The sequence below is a fragment of the Bos taurus genome, chromosome 7 (genome assembly GCF_002263795.3).
Source record: "Bos taurus isolate L1 Dominette 01449 registration number 42190680 breed Hereford chromosome 7, ARS-UCD2.0, whole genome shotgun sequence".
In the NCBI taxonomy this organism is placed as follows: domain Eukaryota; kingdom Metazoa; phylum Chordata; class Mammalia; order Artiodactyla; family Bovidae; genus Bos; species Bos taurus.
The window spans coordinates 39,620,684-39,648,530 of NC_037334.1; the positions used below are offsets into that span (position 1 = coordinate 39,620,684).

At 42.1% G+C, this 27,847-nt stretch overlaps 1 protein-coding gene across 1 annotated transcript in view; it reads right to left on the bottom strand.

Moving 5' to 3' along the window:
• Nucleotides 1-27,847, bottom strand: part of COL23A1 (collagen type XXIII alpha 1 chain) — a 403,501-nt gene that overhangs the window by 303,269 nt on the left and 72,385 nt on the right. The window lies entirely within an intron of this gene.

Consider the following 27,847-nt stretch of genomic DNA (forward strand, 5'->3'; position numbering starts at 1 on the left):
CCACAGAAACCATGGAAATGTTCACTCCCGTCCATCCAGTGAACCTTGGCCCAAACAATCATGAATGATGATAAATGCCTAGGCCTGTGGGAGAAACAGAGGCTCAGCTGGAAGGAAGGTCTGACTCCAGGAGGCCTTGTCTAGGGCTGCAGCTGCTCCTGAAGACATTACCACAATTACTTATGAAATACAGAAAGTACTTCATACTGCTGTTTCTAAATCTTATTATGACAACAAGACTTTACTTAATTTCCAAGATTTTGTGTTTGTATCCCTTCTCTTACAACAAAAGCCTTGTTCCCCAAGACTTTAATATAATTACTTAAGGTTAACATATGTATATTTGTATATATAACAGCTTCAAAAAACAATACCATTTTTTATTACCAACAGCAAGACATGGAATGCAGGTTTTGTGTACGTGTTTGTGGTTCTTTTTGTCTCTTTGTCCTACTGGTAATACACAAATCACTGTGTTTCGAAGTCACTTGAAACAATTCTCTGTGAAGTTATGCTATCAGGATCATTTGTTTCAATGTGTTTTTGATGTTAAGAGATGGTTTTCATTCTCTTTTGTTTCATTTAGTTTTTAGTTATGTAAAATGTTTACATGGCTCCAAAGCCAACTTATGAAGCATCATACCTTGCTTGGTTTGTAAAACTGGGTTGTTCTTCTATTGCTTCTATTTCAAAATATAAGCAAATATGTATATATGTGTATATATGTGTGTGTGTGTGGACGTGAGTCTCAGTGAACTCTGGGAGTTGGTGATGGACAGGGAGGCCTGGCGTGCTGCGATTCATGGGGTCGCAAAGAGTCGGACACGACTGAGCGACTGATCTGATCTGATCTGATACATGCTTATATATATGTATATATGTGTGTGTGTGTGTGTGTGTGCTGGACTGTGTGTGTGTCACTCAGTCATGTCCAACTCATTGCAACCCAATGGACCGTAGCCCCGCCCCAGGCTCCTCTGTCCATGGGGATTCTCCAGGCAAGAATATGGGTGTGGGTTGCCATGCCCTCCTCCAGGTGATTTTCCCAAACCAGGGATCGAACCCAGGTCTCCCATAATGTAGGCAGATTCTTTACCATCTGAGCCACCAGGGAAACCCAAGAATACTGGGATGGGTAGCCTATCCCTTCTCTTCCCGACCCAGGAATCAAACCAAGGTCTCCTGCATTGCAGACGAATTCTTTATAAGGTGAGCTACCAGGGAAGCCCACATACATATTTATCTCCCTTTTGCTCATATGAAAGGCAACATACTATATACACAGTTCTGCTAAGTCACTTCAGTCGTGTCCGACTCTGTGCGATCCCATAGATGGCAGCCAATCAGGCTCCCCCGTCCCCGGGATTCTCCAGGCAAGAACACTGGAGTGGGTTGCCATTTCCTTCTCCAATGCATGAAAGTAAAAAGTGAAAGTGAAGTTGCTCAGCCGTGTCCGACCCTCAGCGACCCCATGGACTGCAGCCTTCTAGGCTCCTCCATCCATGGGATTTTCCAGGCAAGACTACTGGAGTGGTGTGCCATTGCCTTCTCTGATACACAGTTCTATATCCTGTCTTTTCCTGGTCAGTTAGAAACGTATCCTGACAATAACTTCACAGTGATTCAGACCCTCCTCATCACCTCTCACAGCTCCACACTATACCACTATGCCACAGTTTGTCCAATCAGTTCCATCTGGGTGAATTCTTGGGAGATTCCCCACCTTCAGCTTTGCAAACAGTGCTGCAAATCATAGCCCTGTTCATGTATGACTTCATTCTTTTTAAAAGGCTCCATTTTGAACCCTCTGTCTCTCATCAATGAGAGGGTCACTTAATATTCCAAACCTCAGACTCCTCATCTGTAAAATGGGAATAATAATAGTATCTAGCTCACGGTTCAAAATAAGTTAACATGATTTAAAATACCCAGCACAGAGCCTAGCACATAGTGAACAGTCAATAAATGTTTGCTGCTGCTGTTGTTCTATTCTTTTTTAATTACTTTTAATTACTTTTAGCCCAGGGCTTTAAAAGTTCACTGTCTGGAAGGAGATAGAGAAATGTAAATTTTTAGCTGTCTAATGCATTGAGTGCTACCAGAGGTATAAGAACAAGTGCTACTGGATCACAGTGGAGAGGCTTACTAGCTATGCTTGGAGATCAGACAGGCTGTCCATGATAGCTGGTTTGCCCATCCTACCCACCCCTTTCCTATGGAAACCACAACCCAGGCTTCCTTTCTCAACATAAGAAGTTGCAACAACCCCTGTCCCCCAGGTTAGCACATGACCCAGGCCTGACCTCCCAGGGTCTAAATGACTGACTTGAGAATAGGCACAAGACCCAGCACAACCAATGAGGGTGTCCTGGAGCTCACCAGGAACTAGAAAAGAGGCTCTCTCGGTTTCCACCAGAATGTCAATCTCATTGAATGTATGCCTGGAACCGCCAGGGGCCAACACATGGCAAGGGAAGAAATCAGAGCTAACAGGTGGAGAAGGACAGATTCGCAACATTGTCTCTTGGACACTGGGGATTTCAGTTAAGTGGGCTGAAAGAAAGTCCTTTTCGGACTAGGCAAGTTTGAATTGGGTTCTCATTTACATTAAGCATGCCAGATAGACAAAGGAGGCCTGATGCCTGAGGCTAGTTACTAGAGGGATAAGGAAAGACTTTCCAGGAGAGAGAAAATCATGCGGGAAGGTCCTAAGGAAATGTAGCTTTAACTAAAGAAAGGTCATCTGTGGGCTGACGTCCATCATCAGAACAAACCCAACCTCCAAACTAGAACGCTGAGTTCTAGATCTTGAGGAAGGGCTGGGAATCTCACTTGGACAACTGTCAGCCAGGTGATGTCAGAAATCAGATAACAGCATGCAAATGAGTTGGTGGTGCTATCGGAGCCTCTCCAGATGCAAGTTGGGGAACACTGTCCATGACCATCAGAGTCTGCAAGATGTCCTCATAGGCAATGCTCCATTGCCAAGTGCAGCCTTAACCAGCATTTATTTGCATTTTTTCCTGAGGCCTCCACTTACCTCCACAGTCCTGCCTGTTACATTGTCACTTTGGTTTCTGAAGTCCAAGAATACTGGAGTGGTTCTCCAGCAGATCTTCCTGACCCAGGAATCAAACAGGGGTCTCCTGCATTGCAGGCATGTTCTTTACCAACTGAGCTATCAGGGAAGCCCATAAAGCCTTTTCTTTTGCTTCACTGACTATCCTAAAGCCTTTGACTGTGTGTGCAGTGAGTCGCTCAGTCATGTCCGATTCTTGCAACCCCATAGACTGTAGTCTTCCAGGCTCCTCTGTCCATGGGATTCTCCAAGCAAGAATACTGGAGTGGGTTGCCGTTTCCTTCTCCAGGAGAATCTTCCCAACCCAGGGATCGAACCTGGGTCTCCTGCATTGCAGGCAAACTCTTTACCGACTGAGCTACGAGCGAAGCTTTTTACTCTTAACTATAGTGCAATATCAAAACCAAGAAGTTGACACTGATGCACTGTGTGTGTACACTTCTTTTTTATCACAGATGTGGATTGGTGTTGCTATCACTGCACTTTTAAAATACAGAAATGTTTCGTCATCATAAGGATCTTCCTCATGCTACCCCTCTACAACAGTAAGTGTGCTGCTGCTGCTGCTAAGTCGCTTCAGTCGTGTCCGACTCTGTGCGACCCCATAGATGGCAGCCCACCAGGCCCTGCCGTCCCTGGGATTCTCCAGGCAAGAACACTGGAGTGGGTTGCCATTTCCTTCTCCAATGCATGAAAGTGAAGAGTGAAAGTGAAGTCGCTCAGTTATGTCTGACTCTCAGCGACCCCATGGACTGCAGCCTACCAGGCTCCTCCGTCCATGGGATTTTCCAGGCAAGAGTACTGGAGTGGGGTGCCATTGCTTTCTCCCACAGTAAGTGTAGATTGGTCTATTTCTCCTTTCAGCTCTTAGTTTTTGCTTCACAAAAACTAGCTCTAGTCTTCGGAGAATACATATTCAGGATTTTTGTCTCTTTTTGGTGGATAAACCCTTTTATCATTATATAATGTCTCTCTTTGTCTCTGATAATTTCCTTTGGAACTTAATCTAATATTAATATAGTTAATGCTTTCTTTTCATCAATGTTTACATGACATATGTTTTCCCATCCTTTTGCTTTCAACCTATCTATCCTCATATATTTTAAGAGAATTTATGTAGGTAGCTTAGAGTTGGATCATACTTTTTTTTAATCCACTCTGATAATCTCTTTTAGTTGGTGTATTTATAATATTAACATTTATATTTAATGTAATTACTTATGTTAGGGCTTAAGTGTGTACTTTTAATTTTAATTGCTCTGTTTTACTTTTCCTGTCTTCTTTTGGGTTATGTGAACACTTTTTTGAAATTACATTTTGATATATGTCTACTGGTTTTGATATATCAATTTGTATAGCTTTTTTAGTGGTTGTTCTAGGTATGACATCATACAAACATAACTTATCACAGTTATCATTTAACCAGTTTGATGACATATAGATAGAAACCTTACATCCTGTTAAGTTCTTTTACCCTCCTCCACTTATAATTACCTTAACTATTTCCTCTACATACATTTAAAACCACATCAAACAGTGTAGTATTTTTGTTTCAACTATCACACTTAGAAAATACAACAGGAGAAGAAAAATATTTTTACTCATTCTGTTGGTCTTCTTTCCTGATGTTCCAAGATTCCTTCTTTTAATATTTCCTTTCTTTCCTTTAAGAAATTTTCCTTTAGTTATACATTTAGGGTAGGTCTGCTGGTGACAAATTCTTAGTTTTCGTTTAATCTGAGAACATCTTGATTCCCCTTCACAGGTTAAAACAATGCTTTTATTTCAGCAATTGAAAATTATTATGCCACCTCCTTCTAGCCTCCATGGTTTCTGATGAGAAATATACTGTCATTCAAATTGTATTCTTCCTTTAGGTAAGGTGTTGCTTCTCCCTGGTTGTTTTCAAGATTGTTTCTTTATGAGATTTCAGAAATTTGACTTGTGTCTTGGTGTGGGTTTCTATGGGTTTATCCTATTTGGGATTTGCTTAGTTTCTTGAAACTGTGGGTTTATGTCTTTTGCCAAATTTGGAAGTTTTCAGGCATTATTTCTTTGAGTACTTTTCAACTTGCCCTCTTTCCCTTCTCCTTCAGGGACTCCAAAAACACAAATGATAGATCTTTTGTGGTGATTTCACGAGTCCCTAAAGCTCTGTTCACTTTTGTTTTGTTTTGCTCTATTGTCTCTGATGTTTAGATTGTGTATTTTCTATTACTCTATCTCCCTGTTCACTGATTCTTTCTTCTGTTATCCCCATCCTGCCGTTGATACCATCTACTGAGTTTTATATTTTGGTTTCTGAATTTTCAGTTCTAAACTCTCCATTTTGTTTTTCTTTATCTCTTCTTTTTTTTTTGGAAACTGTATTTTTTTCCCTTTGTTTCAAGCACAACTGCTCACTGAAGCATTTTTATGATGGCTGCTTTAGTAGTCATTGCAGATAATTCTAACATCTCTGCCATCTTGATACTTGTGAGCGTTGATTGCCTTTTTCTATTCAGGTTATAATTTTCCTGGTTTTGTTCTGCTGCTGCTGCTGCTAAGTTGTTTCAGCCATGTCCGACTCTGTGCGACCCCATAGACGGCAGCCCACCAGGTTCCTCCGTCTCTGGGATTCTCCAGGCAAGAATACTGGACTGGGTTGCCATTTCCTTCTCCAATGCATACATGCATGCTAAGTTGCTTCAGTCATGTCTGACTCTATGCAACCCCATGGACAGCAGCCCACCAGGCTCCTCCGTCCACAGGACTCTCCAGGCAAAAACAGTGCAGTGGGTTGCCATTTCCTGCTCCATTGTTATGATGAATCATTGCTAATTGAAAACAATATATTTTGAGTATTATATTATGAGATTTTGTGTAAATCTTACATAGAATTATGAGATTCTATGTAAAACATTCTACATGAATTAGATATGTAAATCTTCTGTTTCAGTTGACTCCTCTGATAGCACCTAGCAGAACAGATACCTTTTCATTACTGACAGGAGGGAGTAGACTCCAGGTTCCTCGCCTGCCCTCTGTTGAGACCTGAAGTGGGGATAGTCTCCTTGGTACTTCTGGGTTGGGAGTGGGAGTTTCATCTCTCCATTCAGCCTCTACTGATCCCATTCTGGCTGGGTGGGGCTTCTCCTCAGGGAGCCTCCACTGACATCATTTGGCTGGAATCCAGCAGTTATTATCTAAACTTTTCTCTCTTGGAAGGCTTCGACTTTCCTCTTCCTCTGGCTAGTAGAAGTAGGCTTTTATTGGGAGTTCCCCATTGTCATTTACTGTGTCCTGAGGTCCCATCTTCTCTCCACCATACCAGTCGTCTTATGTTAGTTTCTTATTTAATGTCCATGGCTTTTAGTTATTCTTAGCAGGAAGAATAGGAAAAAGTATCTCTCCTTCATCTTTCTATAAGTGAAAGTTACTTGGAGCATTTAAAATGTTTCACAGAACAGTCTCACAGACACAGAACGGACTTGTGGTTGCCAAGGGGGAAGTAGGAAGGGGAGGGATAGACTGGGAGTTTGGGATTGGCAGATACAAACTATTATATACAAAATGGATAAACAACAAGATCCTACTGTATAGCACAGGAAACTATATTCAGTATCCTGTAATAAACCATAATGGAAAGGATATAAAAAAATATATATCTGAGTCACTTTGCTTATATCAGAAAATAACACATCACTGTAAATCAACTATCAGAGAAGGCAATGGCACCCCACTTGACTATATATCAATAAAAAATAAATAAATAAATAAATAAATAATGTTTCAAATGTCAAAGTGGAGCCAAAATAAAATAGTCACAGTGCCTGATGCAAATACTTTAATACCTTTGATGGCAGTGAAGGTGCTAATAAAAGTCATGGATATAGTGCTGGAATGATCTGAAAGGACACTAATTTGACTTTGGGCAAACTGCTTTGGCTGTCAAAAGCTCAGTGTTCCTTCTGGAAAATAAAAACCAAACTATTTATTATGTAAAAGTGTCATGAGGAGAAAGTGAGATAAAAGTCTGTCAAGTACATGGCATTGAGAACATATGCTATAAATAACTTCTTTATTTTTCTTAATCAGTTCCAACATTACATCCTAATATTTCCTAAATAAATCCTGAGTTCTAGCTCAAATTGTTTATAATCCTGTTGCAGTTGGATTCAGTTTCTCCATCTTTAAAAGAAAAGGATTGGTGTAGATCACTGGTGCTCAATGGATGGGCTGTAGCAGTCCCTGGGAGCTTGTGAATAATGCAGAATCTGACACCATGCTCAACCTACTTGTTATTGAGTCGAAGGTCACTCTGCTAGTTGCATGACATGCCAGTAAATCTGAGAGACGAGGTGTTGAGACAATGAATACAACTTTATTTGGAAAGCTGGTTGACTGAGAAAATGGCAGACTAGTGTCTGAAAATAACTATCTTTCCAGTTCAGGATACCAGGTTCTTTTATAGAACAGAAAGGAGGAGGAGGTGAGGAAGTCAAGTAAAAAGATCATAAATATTGCACATATCTCCTGGAATGGCTAGCCTTGGGGAGGAGATATGCTAATTTCTTCTTTTCAGCAACCATTCACAGGTTAGTAGGGTCAGATTATCTCTCTGAGAGCTGAACAAAGGCACTTTCACCTAACATTCAGGCAGAGGGGCAGGGTTCTTTGAGGAAGGTCCATTATGAATGATTATAATAAGAAAAACAAAGAAAACCAAAGGTTAAAGTCAAAGAAACAGACCCAACATGGAGTCAATATTGGCCCTTCCCTGTAACATACTGAATCAGAACCTGCATTTTAATAAGACCCTCAGGTGAGTATGGCTGAAGAGAGTTTGAAAAGTGGCGCTCTGGGTGACCTTTAAGACCACTGTCAGCCCGGACCTTACATACCTTGAACTTTTCCACCTTCAGACCACTGCTGAAATGCTCTGACCTTTCTACTCTGGCCACATGATACTAACCATTATTTAAGGTGCAGCACAATCCCACCATGCCCCCACTCCATCCCAAGCATAATGTTTTCTTTGATCATTACAACCTGAACTACTCTCTAAATGTCTTGAATGACCCATCTCTAGATCATTAGCAAGATGATTTATCATCTGCTTAGTGACAGCTTGCCTGTTTTCTTCTTGAGCCACTCTTTAAACAGTGTATCATGTATTCTTACTGAACTTTCTTATTGAACTGAATATCTTTTCAGAAACTGAGGATGTAGACAGCTCCTGGAAAGCTCCTAGAGAGCAAAGACCATGACTACCACATGCTTTACTGTTCATCATCTGGTTCCCTACACAAGGAGAGACTCAAATACATAATCATTTTCACCAAGAATGTGCTCTAAGTACAGCTTTCAAGTCCTTACAATTAGTAATCAGAATATGCTATAGTTATCAATATTTAAAATGAGCATAAATAAGCCTATATTTTGTTCTGAGATATTAAAAAGGAAACTTAAAAAAAAAAAACAAAACAACACCCAATGGTGAAGAGATTGTGCTACGACTGGTACTCACACACTACAATGTAAACTGTAGTTTACAATGACACAATCTTTTTAGAAAACATATTGGCAATATATATTATGGACCAAAATGATGTTTTCAGAAAATCCACTCCTTTATTTTAATAAAGCAAAAGCAAGAGTTTATTTGTAAGAGAGCAAAAAATGAGAGCAAAACTTGCACATGATATAAAAGTCAAACATTAGAGAATTGGTATATCTCCATTTGATGAACTACCATGGAGCCATTTGAAATAATTAGGGAGGCTGTATTCAAACATAGGGAAATGTTTACTCAATATTAGGTAAGAAAATTGGAATAGAAAATAACATATGCTATTGATTATAACTAATATATGCAAATAAGAATGAAAAAGGAAGGAACAAAAAATTAGAAATGGTATTTTAAGGTGGTGAGAATGGGTTTAATTTCCTGTACTTATTTTTTTCCAAAATTTTTCATTTTGGCAACTTTTCATTAAATAAAAACATGAGCTTCTTATAGTGACAGAAAGATTCACTTAGGAATAGATCAAAGCTCAAATTTTCTTCATAGGTTCATCCACAATGCCATTATGTGGAATCTGACAGTGATGTGACATTAGAATTAATAACCAAAGCCTCAGCGTCAAGAAGTTCTCAGTAGCTAAAGAGCAAAAGATCTCAAGGCTGAAAATTACCATCTTGAAAGAGGTTAATCCATAACCTGTAGCTGTGAACTGTCATTCATTCTTCCCTCAATCCCCACTAAAATAAGACTCTATTTGCATACTGCCAGTGAAATGTATACTCATTAAAGGATGAAAAGCTTTAAAAAAAGTTTTTAGCCCATGTACCAACCACTTCACTCACAGGGAGCCCCAGTTCACTTCCCTCATATGCTGATAGTAGTGGTAAGTCCTGGGGCCCAGTTATCCAGGCTGGTGACCCACTGTCCCCTGACCTACAGTGACCCCAATCTACATGCTCCCTGAGAGGTTCCTGAGCCTCTTCTCTGAGCCTATAATGGGGATGTTTATGCTTTCCTCATAGGGAGAAATTAAATGAGGGGAGAAAAGTTTTGAAGGTTCCTGGGATAGGGCAATGATGAATATATGTTATCATTGGTGCATTGGTTCAAGATGGCAGAGTAGAAAGACATGTGCACATCTTCTATGACAGACCAGAAACTGCAATTTGCTGTTGAACTACCACCAACAGGAGGATGCTGGAACTCACCAAAGATGTGCCACAGCCAAATACAAAGGAGAAACCACAATGAGATGGTAGGAGGGGGTACAGTCACAATAAAATCAAATCCCATACTCCCTGGGTGGGTGACCCACAGACAGGAGAACAATAATACCAGAGAAGTTCTCCCAGTGTTGTAAAGGTTCTGAGTCGCACATCAGGCTTGCCAGCTGGGGATCCAGGAAAGGGGGACTAGGAATTCCCAAGGCATCTGACTTTGAAGGCCAGCGGGATTTGACTGCAGGAGTGCCACAGGATAGGAGGAAACAGAGACTCCACTCTTAGAGGGCACACTAAAAATCTTATATCAGGGCCTAGGGGGAAGGAGAAGTGACCTCTAAGAGACTGAACCAAACCTACCTGCTAGTGTTGGCAGGTCCCTGCAGAGGGCTGGAGTGGCAGTGGCTCATTGCAGGGTCAAGGGCAGTCCCAGAAGTTCTGGGATGTGTCCATTGGCATGAGCCCTACAGGAGGATGTCATTAGCCCTGTCATAGAGCCTGTAAACTCCAGGGCTGGGTCACCTCAGGTCAAACAACTAACAGGGAGGGAGCGCAGCCCCACTATTAGAAGACAATCAGATTAAAGTTTTATTAAGCACAGCCTTGCCCACCAGAGGAAGACCCAGTTTTTCTGACCACCAGTCCTTTCAGCAGAAAGCTTATACAAGCCTCTTAGATAGCCTCTTCCATGAGAGGGCAGACAGAAAAAGCGAGAAGAACTACAATCCAGCAGCCACCTGTACAAAAACCACAATCACAGAAAGTTAAACACAATGAAAAGGCAAAGGATTACATCCTCAATGAAGGAACAAGATAAAACCCCAGAAAAACAACTAAATGAAGTGGAGACAGGCAACCTTCCAGAAAAAAAATTCAGAATAACGGTAGTGAAGACTATCCATGATCTTGGAAAAAGAATGGAAAAGATGTGAGAAATGTTTCCCAAGGACCTAGAAGAACTAAATGACAAACAAACAGAGATGAAAAATACACTAGGAGGAACAACTAACAGAATAACTGAGACAGAAGAACAGATAAGTGACCTGGGAGACAGATGGAAATCACTGCCACAAAGCAGAATATAGAAAAAGAATGAAAAGAAATGAAAATCGCCTAAGAGACCTCTGGGATAACATTAAACACACCGACATTAAACACACTCGTTCCCAGTATGGGGCTCCAGAAGAAGAGAGAAAGTACTCGAGAAAATATTTGAAGAAATAATAACTGAAACCTTCCCAGCATGGGAAAGGAAACAGTCAACCAAGTCCAGGAAGCACAGAGAGTTCCAGGCAGGATAAACCTAAGGAGGAACACATCGAGAGGCATAGTAATCAAACTGACAAAAATTAAAGACAAAAATAAACTATTAAAAGCAACAAGGGAAAAATGACAAATAACATACAAGCAAACTCCCATAAGGTTACCAGCTGATTTCTTAACAGAAGCTACACGTCAGAAGGGAATGGCATGATACATTTAAAGTCATGAAAAGGAAGAACCTACAACCAAGAATACTCTACCCAGCAACTCTTATTCAGATTTGATGAGAAATCAAAAGCTTTATAGGTAAGCAAAAGTTAAAAGAGATTCAGCACCACTAAACCAGCTTTATAACAAATGCTAAAGGAACTTCTTTAGGCAGGAAACATAAGAGAAAGAAAAGGCCTACAAAAATAAGCCCAAAACAAATAAGAAAATGGTAATAGGATCATTACCTTCAGATCAGATCATTCGCTCAGTTGTGTCTGACTCTTTGCGACCCCATGAATCGCAGCACGCCAGGCCTCCCTGTCCATCACCAACGCCCGGAGTTCACCCAGACTCACGTCCATCGAGTCAGTGGTGCCATCCAGCCATCTCATCCTCTGTCGTCCCCTTCTCCTCCTGCCCCCAATCCCTCCCAGCATCAGGGTCTTTTCCAATGAATCAACTCTTTGCATGAGGTGGCCAAAGTACTGGAGTTTCAGCTTTAGCATCATTCCTTCCAAAGAAATCCCAGGGCTGATCTACTTCAGAATGGACTGGTTGGATCTCCTTGCAGTCCAAGGGACTCTCAAGAGTCTTCTCCAACACCACAGTTCAAAAGCATCAATTCTTCCCTAATAGGATCATTTACAGGTCAAGAAGCAACAGTTAGAACCAGACATGGACCAATGGACTGGTTCAAAATTTGGAAAGGAGTAAGTCAAGGCTGTATATTGTCACTCTGCTTATTTAACTTATATGCAGAGTACATCATGTGAAATGCCAGGCTGGATGAAACACAAGATGGAATCAAGACTGCTGGGAGAAATCTCACTAACAATTAGAGAAATGCAAATCAAAACTACAATGAGATCACCTCACACCAGTCAGAATGGCCATCATCAAAAAATCTACAAACAATAAATGCTAGAGAGGGTGTGCAGAGAAGGGAACCCTCCTGCACTAATGGTGGGAATGTAAATTGGTACAGCCACTATGGAGAACAATATGGAGGTTCTTCAAAAAACTAAATACAGTGCTACCATATGACCCTGCAATCCCACTCTTGGGCACATATCCAGAGAAAACTATGGTCTGAAAGATATATGCACCCCAACATTCACTGAAGCAGTGTTTACAGCCAAGATTTAGAAGCAACCTAAATATCCACAGGGCTTCCCTGATAGCTCAGTTGGTAAAGAATCCATCTGCAATGAAGGGTTGGGAAGATCTGCTGGGGAAGGGATAGGCTACCCATTCCAGTATTCTTGGGCTTCCCTTGTGGCTCAGCTGGTAAAGAATCCACCTGCAATGTGGGAGACCTGGATTCTATCCCTGGGTTGGGAAGATCTTCTGGAGAAGGGAAAGGCTACCCACTGCAGTATTCTGGCCTAGAGAATTCCATGGACTGTATAGTCCATAGGGTTGCAAAGAGTCAGACTTGACAGAGCAACTTTCACTTTCATTTTAAATGTCCACAAACAGAGGACTGGAGAAAGAAGATGTGATTCATATATACATGGGAATATTACTCAGCCTTACAAAGAATGAAATAATGCCATTTGCAGCAACATGGATGGACCTAGCGAGTGTCATACTAAATGAAGTAAGTCAAACAGAAAAGGAGAAATATTGTGTGATATCCCTTATATGTGGAATTTAAAAAGAAATGAAAATAAGTTCATTTATAAATAGCTAATCGATTAGCTATTTACTCAACAAACACCTGGTACAAAGAGCTGACACACAGGAAAAGACCCTGATGCTGGGAAAGATTGAGGGCAGGAGGAGAGGGGGTTGACAGAGGATAAGATGGTTGGATGGCATCACCAAATCAATGGACAAGTTTGAGCAAACTCTGGGAGATAGTGAAGGACAAGGAAGCCTGGTGTGCTGCACTCCATGGGGTCGCAAAGAGTCAGACATGACTCAGTGACTGAACAACAACAACAAACACTGGCACCTTCTACGCACTGGACACTTTCCTAAGCACTGGGGACACAGCAGTAGACAAGAAAGACCTCTAATAAGACCACTAAAAGCAGACACAGACTCACAGACGGATACAGAATGAACTTACGGTTGCCAGGGGGAAGGATGTGGGGAAGGGATAGTTAGGGAGTTTGGGATGGACATGTACACACCACTATATTTGAATGGATAACTAACTAAGACCTACTGTATTGCACCTGGAACTCTGCTTAATGCTATGTGGCAGCCTGGATGGGAGAGGAGTTTGGGGGACAATGGATACATGTATATGTATGGCTGAGTCCCTTTGCTGTTCACCTGAAACTATCACAACATTGCTAACTGGCTACATTCCAATACAAAATAAAAAGTTTTTAAAAATATGTTATCTCAGACATTGATTATATCCTATCAATTTTTTAATTTTAATTTTTTAAAATTATTTAAGTATGATAACATATTTACAGGAGACTTGGAAAATGCAGAACAAGGTTACATATATATTCCACTATATATTACAACTATTTTTTAAGTAGATAAATTAAGATTTTTAGTTGGAGTTTCAATAGCAAACTCAAAAATTAATAGAATGAATATATAGAGAAGCAGAAGGATATAATAGACCTGAAAAGCACTGTGAACCAATTCAACATAATTAAGACTTATACAATTTTCATACAACAGTAGGATACAAATTCTATTCAAGTTCCCATAAACTAGGAGACATTGGAATATACCCAGGGATATAAAACAAGATGCAAAAATTTCATGGTTAAGAAGTTTTGAAAATACGCAGAGTCTGTTCTCTTATCACTGCAGAATTATGTTAGAAGGCAATATCAAAAGATATTTGAAAATAACCCACATATTTTCAAATGCAATGTGACATTTAACAAGAGAGATCTTCAACTTAGCCACTGAAAGTCTCAATAAAGTTAGACTGAAAAAAACAGAGGGTGACTTCAGAGAAAAAAGCATTTAAGTGAGAAATTAGTATCAAAATTAGAAATTAATATTAGAGACACTTAAACAAAATCCCATGTTTATGGAAGTTAAATGTCCACTTTAAATGATGGGTCTATTTAAGAAGAAAATTAGAAAATATTTGCAATAGAAAAAAACGAAAAGACAATTTACCAGAATTTGTTGCATGCAGCTGAAGCTGCTCAAGGCAATTAAATACAATATGGAGTCTTGAATAAGATATAAAAACAAGTAATGGACACTAGCATAAAATTTTGTGCAATTTGAACAAAATCTGTACTTTAGCTAATACTGTCAGGTCAGTTCAGTCACTCGGTCATGTCCAGCTCTTTGTGACCCCGTGGACTGCAGCACGCCAGGCTTCCCTGTCCATCACCAACTTCCAGAGCTTACTCAAACTCATGTCCATTGAGTCAGTGATGCCATCCAACCATCTCATCCTCTGTTATCCCCTTCTCCTCCCGCCTTCAATCTTTCACAGCATCAGGGTCTTTCCCAGTGACTCAGTTCTTTGCATCAGGTGGCCGAAGTATTGGAGTTTCAGCTTCAGCATCAGTCCTTCCAATGAATATTCAGGACTGATTTCCTTCAGGATTGACTAGTTGGATCTCCTTGCAGTCACTTGTTAATTTCCTGATTTTTTTTAATAACAGTATTTCATTATATTCTCAGAATTGGATTAGAAGTTTCAAACCTCATTCAAATTTTTTTTAAATCACTAAGATAATAAATTTTCTAGGCTTTTAGCAGTAATACATGCCAAAATACATGAAACTACATCAAGTTTAGAGTGAATATAAATTAGAAATCTAACATTCTATTCATATTAAGTCAACAAGTGGAATCAAAATGTCATAATTTTTTTAGGTAGGCAAAAATTCATAAATTTTCTTAAATATATATATTTTATTATACATTCTCTATACACACACACACACACACACACACAGATATATATATATATATATAAGTGAAACTGTTAGTTACTCAGTTGTGTTTGACTCTTTGCGGCCCCCTGGACTGAAGCCCTCCAGGCTCCTCTGTCTGGAATTCTCTAGGCAAGAATACAGGGGTGGGTAGCCATTCCCTTCTCCAGGGGATCTTTTCAACCCAGGGATGGAACCTGGATCTCCTTCATTGCAGGCAGATTCTTTACCATCTGAGTCACCACAGAAGTCCTATATATATACACACACATACACACATACACATATATATGTATAGAAAAGATTTTCTACTATGGTTGATAAAGGCTTGAGAAACAACAATAATAAAAAGAGACAGAGAAATTGGAAAACATAAACTAAATGAAATGGAGGACTGAATATGAAATAAAAAAGGGAAACAAACTAGATAAAAGTAAAAGATAATCATATAGTCCAGTTGATTTTAAATTAAACATGGTTGTTCATTAGAAACATATCTGGATAAAAACAGCAATACCTGGGCATTTGTATTTTTCAAAAAATTCCAAGATAATTTTTATGCATCTGGATTTTAAAAAGTGACTGCAAGTTTTTCTATTAAATGATAGTTTTAGTAATATAGAATTCTATTATTGTCTGTTGACTAATTATGATACAATGTTATTAAGTGAATAATAGTTTCATAATCACAATAGTTGAACCATAAAGAAGGCTGAGCACCAAAAAATTGGTGCTTTTGAACTGTGGTGTTGGAGAAGACTCTTGAGAGTCCTTTGGACTGAAAGGAAATCAAACCAGTCCATCCTAAACGAAATCAGTCATGAATATTCATTGGAAGAACTGATGCTGAAGCTGAAGCTCCAATACTTTGGCCACCTGATGCGAAGAGCCAACTCACTGGAAAAGACCCTGATGCTGGGAAAGATTGAAGGCAGAAGGAGAAGGGGACAACAGAGGACGAGATGGTTGGATGGCATCACTGACTCGATGGACATGAGTTTGAGCAAATTCCGGGAGATGGTGAAGGACAGGGAAGCCTGGCATGCTGCAGTCCATGGGGTCACAAAGAGTCAGACACAACTGAGTGATTGAACAACAACAATCACAATCATAAAAGATGTTTATCAGTTTTCACAGTCAATAACCAGATAAAAAAATAAAAGATAATTACAATTGCAAGCCATAATGGAAACATGATTAAACTAACAATGTAATTACATACTGGAGAAGGCAATGGCACCCCACTCCAGTACTCTTGCCTCGAAAATCCCATGGGCGGAGGAGCCTGGTAGGCTGCAATCCATGGGGTCGCTAAGAGTTGGACACAACTGAGCGACTTCACTTTCACTTTTCACTTTCATGCATTGGAGAAGGAAATGGCAACCCACTCCCATGTTCTTGCCTGGAGAATCCCAGGGATGGGGAAGCCTGGTGGGCTGCTGTCTATGGGGTCACACAGAGTTGGACACGACTGAAGTGACTTAGCAGCAGCAGCATAATTACATACAATTTGGGAGGTTAAGTAGAGTGATGTGGTAAATGGAAGTACATACATGAACATGTTCTCATCCACCCAGCCAGTCTATATCTTTTGGTTGGTGCATTTAATCCATTTACACTTAAGGTAGTTATTGATATGTATGATCCTATTACCAGTTCTTAATTGTTTGGGGTTTATTTTTGTAGGTCTTTTCCTTCTATTGTGTTTCCTACCTACTGCAGAGACATTCCTTTAGTATTTATTGTAAAGCTGGTTTGGTGGTGCCGAATTCTTTTAACTTTTGCTTATCTGGAAAACTTGATTTCTGAAGTCTAAATGGAAGTCTTGCTGGGTAGAGTACTCTTGGTTGTAGGTTCTTCCCTTTCATCACTTTAAATATATGGTGTCATTCCCTCTGGCTTGTAGTGTTTCTGTTGAGAAATCAGCTGATAACCTTATAGGAATTCCCTTGTATGTCATCTGTCATTCTTCCCTTGTTGCTTTTAATATTTTATCTTTGTCTTTAGTTTTCATCATTTTGATTAGTATGTGTCTCAGTATGTTTCTTCTTGGGTTTATCCTGCCTGGGACTCTGTGCTTCCTGAACTTGGTTGACTATTTCCTTACCCATGTTAGGAAAGTTTTCAACTATTATTTCTTAAAATATTTTCTCAGATCTTTTCTCCTTCTCTTCTCCTTCTGGGACCCTTACAATGTGAACATTGGTGTATTTAATGATGTCCCAGAGGTCTCTTAGGTTATCTTCATTTTTATCATTCTTTTTTCTATATTCTCTTCTGCAGCACCGATTTCCACCATTCTGTCCTCCATGTCACTTATATGTTCTTCTGCCTCAGTTATTTTGCTATTGAGTCCTTCTAGTGTGTTGTTCCAGAGAAGGCAATGGCATCCCACTCCAGTACTCTTGCCTGGAAAATCCCATGGATGGAGGAGCCTGGTGGGCTGCAGTCCATGGGGTCGATAGGAGTCAGACACGACTCAGCTACTTCACTTTCACTTTTCACTTTCATGCATTGGAGAAGGAAATGGCAACCCACTCCAGTGTTCTTGCCTGGAGAATCCCAGGGATGGGGGAGCCTGGTGGGCTGCCATCTCTGGGGTCGCACAGAGTCGGACACAACTGAAGCTACTTAGCAGCAGCAGCAGCAGCAGTGTGTTCATCTCTTTTTGTTTTTTAGTTCTTCTGGGTCTTTGGAAAACATTTCCTGCATCTCCTCCATTCTTTTTCCAAGATCCTATATTATCTTCAATAGGAACCTGGAATGTCAGGTCCATGAATCAAGGCAAATTGGAAACGGTCAAACAAGAGATGGCAAGAGTGAATGTCGACATTCTAGGAATCAGTGAATTGAAATGGACTGGAATGGGTGAATTTAACTCAGATGACCATTGTATCTACTACTGCGGGCAGGAATCCCTCAGAAGAAATGGAGTAGCCATCATGGTCAACAAAAGAGTCCGAAATGCAGTACTTGGATGCAATCTCAAAAACGACAGAATGATCTCTGTTCGTTTCCAAGGCAAGCCATTCAATATCACAGTAATCCAAGTCTATGCCCCAAACAGTAATGCTAAAGAAGCTGAAGTTGAACGGTTCTATGAAGACCTACAAGACCTTTTAGAACTAACACCCAAAAAAGATGACCTTTTCATTATAGGGGACTGGAATGCAAAAGTAGGAAGTCAAGAAACACCTGAAGTAACAGGCAAATTTGGCCTTGGAATATGGAATGAAGCAGGGCAAAGGCTAATAGAGTTTTGCCAAGAAAATGCATTGGTCATAACAAACACCCTCTTCCAACAACACAAGAGAAGACTCTATACATGGACATCACCAGATGGTCAACACCGAAATCAGATTGATTATATTCTTGGCAGCCAAAGATGGAGAAGCTCTATACAGTCAGCAAAAACAAGACCAGGAGCTGACTGTGGCTCAGATCATGAACTCCTTATTGCCAAATTCAGACTGAAATTGAAGAAAGTAGGGAAAACCACTAGACCATCCAGGTATGACCTAAATCAAATCCCTTATGATTGTACACTGGAAGTGAGAAATAGATTTAAGGGCCTGGATCTGATAGATAGACTGCCTGATGAGCTATGGAATGAGGTTCGTGACATTGTACAGGAGACAGGGATCAAGACCATCCCCATGGAAAAGAAATGCAAAAAAGCAAAATGGCTGTCTGGGGAGGCCTTACAAATAGCTGTGAAAAGAAGAGAAGCGAAAAGCAAAGGAGAAAAGGAAAGACATAAGCATCTGAATGCAGAGTTCCAAAGAATAGCAAGAAGAGATAAGAAAGCCTTCCTCAGTGATCAATGCAAAGAAATAGAGGAAAACAACAGAATGGGAAAGACTAGAGATCTCTTCAAGAAAATCAGAGATACCAAGGGAACATTTCATGCAAAGATGGGCTCGATAAAGGACAGAAATGGTATGGACCTAACAGAAGCAGAAGATATTAAGATGAGATGGCAAGAATACACAGAAGAACTGTACAAAAAAGATCTTCACGACCCAGATAATCACGATACTGTGATCACTCACCTAGAGCCAGACATCCTGGAATGTGAAGTCAAGTGGGCCTTAGAAAGCATCTACGAACAAAGCTAGTGAAGGTGATGGAATTCCAGTTGAGCTATTCCAAATCCTGGAAGATGATGCTGTGAAAGTGCTGCACTCAATATGCCAGCAAGTTTGGAAAACTCAGCAGTGGCCACAGGACTGGAAAAGGTCAGTTTTCATTCCAATCCCAAAGAAAGGCAATGCCAAAGAATGCTCAAACTACCGCACAATTGCACTCATCTCACACGCCAGTAAAGTAATGCTCAAAATTCTCCAAGCCAGGCTTCACCAATATGTGAACCGTGAACTTCCTGATGTTCAAGCTGGTTTTAGAAAAGGCAGAGGAACCAGAGATCAAATTGCCAACATCCGCTGGATCATGGAAAAAGCAAGAGAGTTCCAGAAAAGCATCTATTTCTGCTTTATTGACTATGCCAAAGCCTTTGACTGGGTGGATCACAATAAACTGTGGAAAATTCTGAAAGAGATGGGAATACCAGACCACCTGATCTGCCTCTTGAGAACTTTGTATGCAGGTCAGGAAGCAACAGTTAGAACTGGACATGGAACAACAGACTGGTTCCAAATAGGAAAAGGAGTACGTCAAGTCTGTATATTGTTACCCTGTTTATTTAACTTATATGCAGAGTACATCATGAGAAATGCTGGACTGGAAGGAACACAAGCTGGAATCAAGATTGCCGGGAGAAATATCAATAACCTCAGATATGCAGATGACACCACCCTTATGGCAGAAAGTGAAGAGGAACTAAAAAGCCTCCTGATGAAGGTGAAAGAAGAGAGTGAAAAAGTTGGCTTAAAGCTCAACATTCAGAAAACGAAGATCATGGCATCTGGTCCCATCACTTCAGGGGAAATAGATGGGGAAACAGTGGAAACAGTGTCAGATTTTATTTTTCTGGGCTCCAAAATCACTGCAGATGGTGACTGCAGCCATGAAATTAAAAGACGCTCACTCCTTGGAAGAAAAGTTATGACCAACCTGGATAGCATATTCAAAAGCAGAGACATTACTTTGCCAACAAAGGTTCGTCTAGTCAAGGCTATGGTTTTTCCTGTGGTCATGTATGGATGTGAGAGTTGGACTGTGAAGAAGGCTGAGCGCCAAAGAATTGATGCTTTTGAAGTGTGGTGTTGGAGAAGACTCTTGAGAGTCCCTTGGACTGCAGGAGATCCAACCAGTCCATTCTAAAGGAGATCAGCCCTGGGATTTCTTTGGAAGGAATGATGCTAAAGCTGAAACTCCAGTACTTTGGCCACCTCATGCGAAGAGTTGACTCATTGGAAAAGACTCTGATGCTGGGAGGGATTGGGGGCAGGAGGAAAAGGGGACGACGGAGGATGAGATGGCTGGATGGCATCACTGACTTGATGGACGTGAGTCTGAGTGAACTCTGGGAGTTGGTGATGGACAGGGAGGCCTGGCGTGCTGTGATTCATGGGGTCGCAAAGAGTCGGACACGACTGAGCAACGGATCTGATCTGATCATTATTCTGAATTCTTTTTCTGGAAGGTTGTCTATTTCCATTTCATTTAGTTTTTTTTCTGGGGTTTTATCTTGTTCTTCATCGGGGATGTAATCTTTTGCCTTTTCATTGTGTTTAACTTTTTGTGATTGTGGCTTTTGTACTGGTGGCTGCTGGATTGTAGTTCTTCTTGCTTCTTCTGTCTGCCCTCTGGTGGAAGAGACAATCTAAGAGGCTTGTATAAGCTTTCTGCTGGAAGGACTGGTGGTCAGAAAAACTGGGTCTTCCTCTGGTGGGCAAGGCCATGCTCAGTAAAACTTTAATCCAATTTTCTGCCAGTAGGTGGGGCTGTGTTCCCTCCCTCTTAGTTGTTTGGCTTGAGGTGACCCAGCCTTGGGGTCTGCGGGCTCTATGGTAGGGTTAATGGTGACCTCCAAGAGGACTTAGGCCAAGGGGCCCCTACCAGCACAACTGCTACCAGTGCCCCTGTACCCATGGCAAGCCACTGCCAACCCACACCTTCACAGGAGACCCTCCAACACTAGCAGGTGGGGCTGGCTCAGTCTCTTGTGGGGTCACTGCTCCTTTCCCCTGGGTCTTGGCATTTGTTTGTGCCCTCCAAGAATGGAGTCTCTGTTTCCCCTAGTCCTGTAAAAGTCCTGCAATCAAATCCCATCTGACTTCAAAGTCAGGTTCCCTGGGGATTCCCAGTCCCTTTGCCAGATCCCCAGGCTGGGAAGCCTAACATGAGGCTCAGAACCTTCACAACAATGGGAGAACATCTTTAGTATTATTGTTCTCCAGATTGTGGATCACCCACCCAGAAGGTATGGGATTTGATTTTATCATATTTGTGTCCTTTCTCTCATCTCATTGTGGCTTCCTCTTTGTCTTTGGACGTGGGGTATCTTTTTTTTATGGGTTCCAGTGTCCCCCTGTCAATGATTGTTCAACAGCTAGTTAATTTTGGTGCTCTTGCAAGAGAAGATGAGCACACTTCCTTCCACTCTGACCTACCCTATCAATTTTTAAAACAAAAACAAATTTAAATTGATGCCATTCATTGATCAATGAGGATGGACACTTATATATCCTCTCTCTGCTAACTTGCTTCAGTCATGTCCAACTCTGTGCAACCCCATAGATGGCAGCCCACCAGGCTCTATATCCTAGTGGGAGTCTACACAGACATGACCAGTGATAACTCAATTTAGAAATACAATGTGTAGAAGCAGCTATAAAAATTGGCATATCATTTGACCCAGCAAATCCATTTGGGGGAATGTGTCAAAAGGAATTTAGATAGAAGAGCAAATGTGAATATATAAAAATATTCAGGTATTAGTTATAAGCAGGAAACTGGAAAAAGCCAAAGTGTTCAATGGTAGAAGACTGGTATATAAATTTTCACACAGGCTTGCAATGGAATCTTACTCAGCAATAATAAATCTGTAGAAGTATACTTAATCACATAAAGATATGGTCATGGAATACTGAGCTATTAATATTTAAGCAATAATATCTACTGTAAGATTCTGCTTTGTGAGGAAAGACTACATATCTAGATAAAGATATGCATGTACCATGCATAGGATATCCAATTGGAGAAAGAGAATATTATTTATGGACTTTTCTTAACCCAGTACTTTCTGGGTATAAATGGTGAATTAACATGTTTCCTATCCCTTGGAGGAGAGACCTATGCACAAAGATTGGCAGGGGAAAGGGATCAACAGAAAGACCCCTGGAACATGCTGTTATGCACCAGAGATGTAGCAGTCTGGCCTAGACTCTAAAATGAACTGTTGGTGTGTGTGTGTGGCGGGGGGGCGGGGGGGGGGGGGCGGCAATCCCTCACATTGTGTTTCAGCTCAGAGAGAATGAGAAGCTTGTGACTGGAGAGGAGCAAAGGGGTTATTCTCAGCTCTGTTGCAGCTGCAAACCCCCAAGGAGATGCCTCCTTCTCCCCTTCACCACAGCTCCAGCAGGCTGTGGGGCTTCTGCTGGGACAGCTGAGCACTCACTGAGTACCTGCATCCAGATCCGATGGGACTAACATTGACCTGTGCCTGCTCTGTTCATGTCATGATCACATGAATACATGAATTTTCTCATCCATTCCCCTCATCCTTGATTCATGTTTCCCTCCATATAGCCGGTCGAAGGCAGATCTGGGTTAGTACTTGGAGCTCAGTGCTCACTGCCCTGCACCACATCCAGTGTAAAGAGGATGGAAAAAGAGTACACTGTGCTTCAGGAATTCAAGTTGGAGAGGGACACCCAAGAGGGACAGAGAGAAAGAAAGAAGACAAGATGCCAGTGTGTAGTAAACTCCCTCATTTCAGAGGGCAAGATGGGCATAGGTTAACCATTGAGAATGGCAGCATGTGACAGGACCTGAGGGAGACTGACGACTGTGGTGGCAACAATAACAACAGCAACATGTGTTGGTTTACTGTGATGCCAGGCACTGCATTAAGCACTGAACCCCTATTAACTCTTTTAAATTTCACAGTACTCTTAGGTATCCCTATCCAATAAAGAATCTGAAGCACAGAGCTTAAGAAACCTAACCAAGACCACACAGCTGGAACGTGATAGAGCCATGATTGCAACCCAAATAGTCTCCCCCTGCCCCTATCTGGCTTAAAACAACACAAATTAATTACCCTAAGAGTTCTGTAGGTCAGAAGTCAAGTACAGGTCTCATCAGACTAAACCCAAGATGTCAGAAAGCTATGTTCCCTCCTGGAGGCTCTAGAGGAGAATCTCCTTTCTGATCATTCGGGTTGTTGGCAAAATTGAGTTCCCGTGGGTATAGGACTGAGGTCCTACAGTTCTTTCTTTCTGGATCTGAAACGAGGGTGGATCCCAGCTTCCAGAGGCTGCTACATTCCTTGGCTCAGGGCCTCCTTCCTCCATTTTCAAAGTCAGCGCCAGCGGTGGAGTCCTTTTCACAGTGTGCATCTCTGACTTACCTTTCTCAATCATCTTCCATTTTTTTGCAAAAGTTATTCTTGTAAATCAAGGTAACAATATATATAACATAAAATTTTAACAAATTTAAAGTGTACAGTTCAGTAGCATTCATATTGTTGTGAAACCATCACCACTACCCATCTCCAGAATTCTTTTCATCTTGCAAAAGTGAAACTCTATACTCAAACAGTAACTCCCTATTTTTTCCTTCCCCAGTTCCTTGCTGCCAGCATTCTACATTTTTTCTCAAAGAATATGACTACTCTAGGAACCTCATATAAAAGGAATCACACAGTATTTGTCCTTCTGTGCCTGGCTTATTTCACTCAACATAGTGTACTTGAGGTTGATCACACTGTGGCATGTGTCAGAACTTTCTTGAAAGCTGAATAATATTCCATTGCATATCCATTCATCCACACATGGACACTTGGGTTGCTTTCACCCTTAGGCTATTGTGCAAAATACTGCTCTGAACACCAGGGTACAACATCTCTTCATGTCTCTGCTTTCAATCCTTTGTGGGTATGTGGAACTGCCAGAAGTGGAATTACTGGATCATATGGTAGTTGTGTTTTTCATTTTTTGAAGAACCTCCATACTGCTTTCTGGAGCAGCTGCACCGTTTTACATTCTGAATGCAGATCTTCTTAATGCACAGCCTATGCCTTTAATTTCATGCTGTCTGAGTAAGGGTGGTCTGGATACAATAACCTAGGGATAAAGATGCAGAGGTAGAGGAAGCAGGTATGTTTGGAAGGCAGGGCGGAACCCATCCTGGCTGGCCCAGAGGCTCCAGAGGTGCGCCAGGCTGAGATCTATCGACTTGATGCTGAAGAAACAAGGAGGCACTGACGGTTCTGAGGAAAGGAAGAAGCTCTGAAGGCAGGGTTTCATTGGGAAGACTATTCTGGTGACAGCACATGGCTTAGATTGAGGGGTTGAAAGCTGGCATGAAACAAACCCTGTAGCCTATGGTTCTCTTTGAGGAGCCTAGAGATTTTTTTTTTAACATACGTTCATTAGTTCATCTAATGATCCACTGATCCCAAATCCACCATCACACACAGTGCCACATCCTGAGCCCACAAGGCCTGAGGCCACAACATGAATCGACCTGGGACTCAGCCCAACGGGGAGGCTGACACAGCAGCCTGCTACTCCCAGCAACATACAAAGGGATACTTTGGGAATTCAAAGTGTGGGCCAACACAGAAAATCCACATTTGTCACTGTATGGGAGGAAAAACTGTATGGGAGAAAATCCACATTTGACATGTATGGGAGGAAAAACATCACATTCTAGGGACTGGTCACATTTTCCCCGCTTCAGAATCCCAGTTCCTTACAGGGCACAAGGTTATTCTCACCCACAAATGCATAAAACTGGCTATAAATTCAACTATAACTTAGGATTTTCAGAGCATGGCTTAATAATTAGGGACAAAGCTGAGTAAAAGGACCAATTTCCATTTGTGTTTTCTGCCAAGGTTCTAATTTTTAGAGTTATTTCCCCCCAGAGTCCAAAGAAAATAAAATCATTTTCTTTGAGCAAAACTTCTCCCTGCAGAAGAAAGTTGCTGCCTATTCTAATGGATACCCGAGAGCCATGTGCTGCTCAAGCTTCTTGGAGCAGCTGAGCTGCAGATGTGGAGGAGGACCGGCCAGGCTCAGCTCCCAGCCAGCCCTCCTGGGCACATCTGCTACAGGGGACTTTCCTCTGGAAGCCACATTGCTCATGGCCTCTTCCACTCCTCTATGTGCCCCACAGCAGACCCCAGTTTCTAGTCTCCAGGCACAAACAGGCTCCTTCTGCAGCTTGCCTACCTGGGTGGGGATGGGACCATGCTCAAGTGAATACCTGCTGTGACCCTGCTAGGCAGGGTCAGCCCAGGAGCAGCTCTGGTCCAGAATCAGTGCTTTGCTTTTCAGGGGTGGGGAGCCCTAAGCAGCCAGAGTAGGAGGCGGTGGTGAAGGAAGGCACACCAGGCCCACAAATCATCCACAGCCCTTGAACACCCAGAATCCATTCTCCTCATACATTCAGCTCCAGTCTCCTCAACTTCGTGACTCTTCCTCATTCTGAGGCATTCAGCACACCTCCCCCTTCATCAAGGAAACAGAAGCCACAGGGGCAGCATTCTCAGTCTCCCAACCCCCACCTGTGCTTCCTCCTGGTCTTGATCCCCACCTCCTCCTACCTCTTCAGGGTCCTCGATACTGTACTCGCTTCAACCCTTTGGTCTCCCATGCTCTCCTGGGTGCTCTGCTGTCCACCAGGCTAACACCGTCTCCCTCGTGAGTTCCTCCCAGCACCCCACGCCCCTCCCAGGTGCTGCCCATTAGTCTCACCTCTTCCCCTCCTCTGTACCTCCCACCCAGTCCTCAGTCCACTGCCCCCCGTATAACCCACCAAGTTCTAAAATGATCTCTCTGTTGCTGAACCCAGCAGTCACATTTTGGAGCTTGGCACCACCCTGCTTCTGTCTGCCTCCTCTCTTCCTCTATCTTTCCCTTCATCTGGATGGGTTCCTCAGGCTACATGACAAGCCCTCTCCTCTTCTCTCTCTGTAGAGCCCTCTTGAGAGATCTCACCTCATCCCTGATTTTTTTACTGTCAATCCAGAGCCTGAGAAATAGATCCTGGGCACCTCCATTGTGATGTTCCACCTGGACAAACCTTTCTCCACCCAACCTGTTCCAACTTCCTGTTCCTTACAGCCACCCAGACCAGCAACCCAAGAGCTTGCCCATGCTCCTCCCTCCCTCTCCTCTCACAGCTAATGAAGCCCAGGCCCCAAGCAATTCTACTCCTAAGCACCAGGAGAAGAATCAGCTACTATCTACTCTTCTCACGCCATACTCCTGAACAGCTTCCCAGCTCACCCACCAGCTGCTGCCCAAGGTCTGGGTCCTCAAATCCATCCTCACCCAACTAGTATGCCAAAGAGCTCAATGCATCCCCAACTGACAACTCCCATGGGTCTCCCTAGCTTCTAGGATAAGTTCAAACCTCCTGAACGTGGTACAAGCACTAAATAATCTAAATGCCGATTAACCCTCTTTCTAGTCTCATTCCTTTCAAGCATCACTGCTCCTGCCTGTCTTTTTGTCCCCACCTACCCCAACCTTCATATATACAAACTCCACTTTCTAACCATATTGACTGAACTCATATCCTTGAACACTCTGGTTTAGAGAAGACTTTTATGGTCTTCTTTCCCAATTCCTACTTATGCCTTCTTAATGTAGGCATCACTTCCCTTCAAAAGTGCCCTGACACCTCAGGCCTGGATTGAGTGGCCCTCCAGTCTTCCCTAAATGTTCCGTGAGGTCAGGGACATGCCTATCTTGCCCTCCAGGTGTCTCTACACTTCAAACGTATGCCAGTGCTAAATATTAGCATTAAGTAAAAGAATGAGGGATTATGATGTGCTGGGTAACTGAAGAGGTGGGTTTTCCTGTGCACAAGGCTGAAACATCCTGGCTGTGCACCTGTAAAGAGTCCATTACTGTGCACAGATGAGCCTCCAGGCAGGGCTCTAGTGGCGTGTCCCCTCATCAATGCTTATGACTTAGGGAGGCCATGATGGCAAGCAGTTGAGCCTGGGGCCAGGACCCACATGGGACAGAGATTCCAGCTGATGAAGAGCCTCAGCAACACACCCACTGTCCCATCTATCCATCTAACCCCCCAGTCAAAGAACTAGAGAAGTGCAGCGGGGCATGGCAGGATGTACAGTCGTTTCTTCCTGGGGAAAGGTAAGCCCTTTAAATCAATCTTATTCCACTACTGCCCATCTTATTCTTATGTCTAGAATAAGTGCTTAATAGACATCTGCGGTATGAATGAATGAGCAGATGAAAGCAAATCTGCACCCCTCGCCAGTGGGAAAGGAGTGACAAATGTCAACATCTCAGAATCAAAGACTCAGTGGGAAGGGTGAGAAGCTCCCTGAGGCCTGTCCGTACATGGGTCTGGAAGGAGCAACAGGCTCATGTGCCCACCACTTACAGCAATAAGCAATGTGCAGGAAGGATGCCAACCAGTGGTTTACCTCAACTAACAAGAGAGTCTGTTAAGTCCAACACCAAGCCTGTCAACCAGGTTCCTTTCTCTCCCTCTCTCCCAGAGGCACAGGCTCTCAGCAACAGCA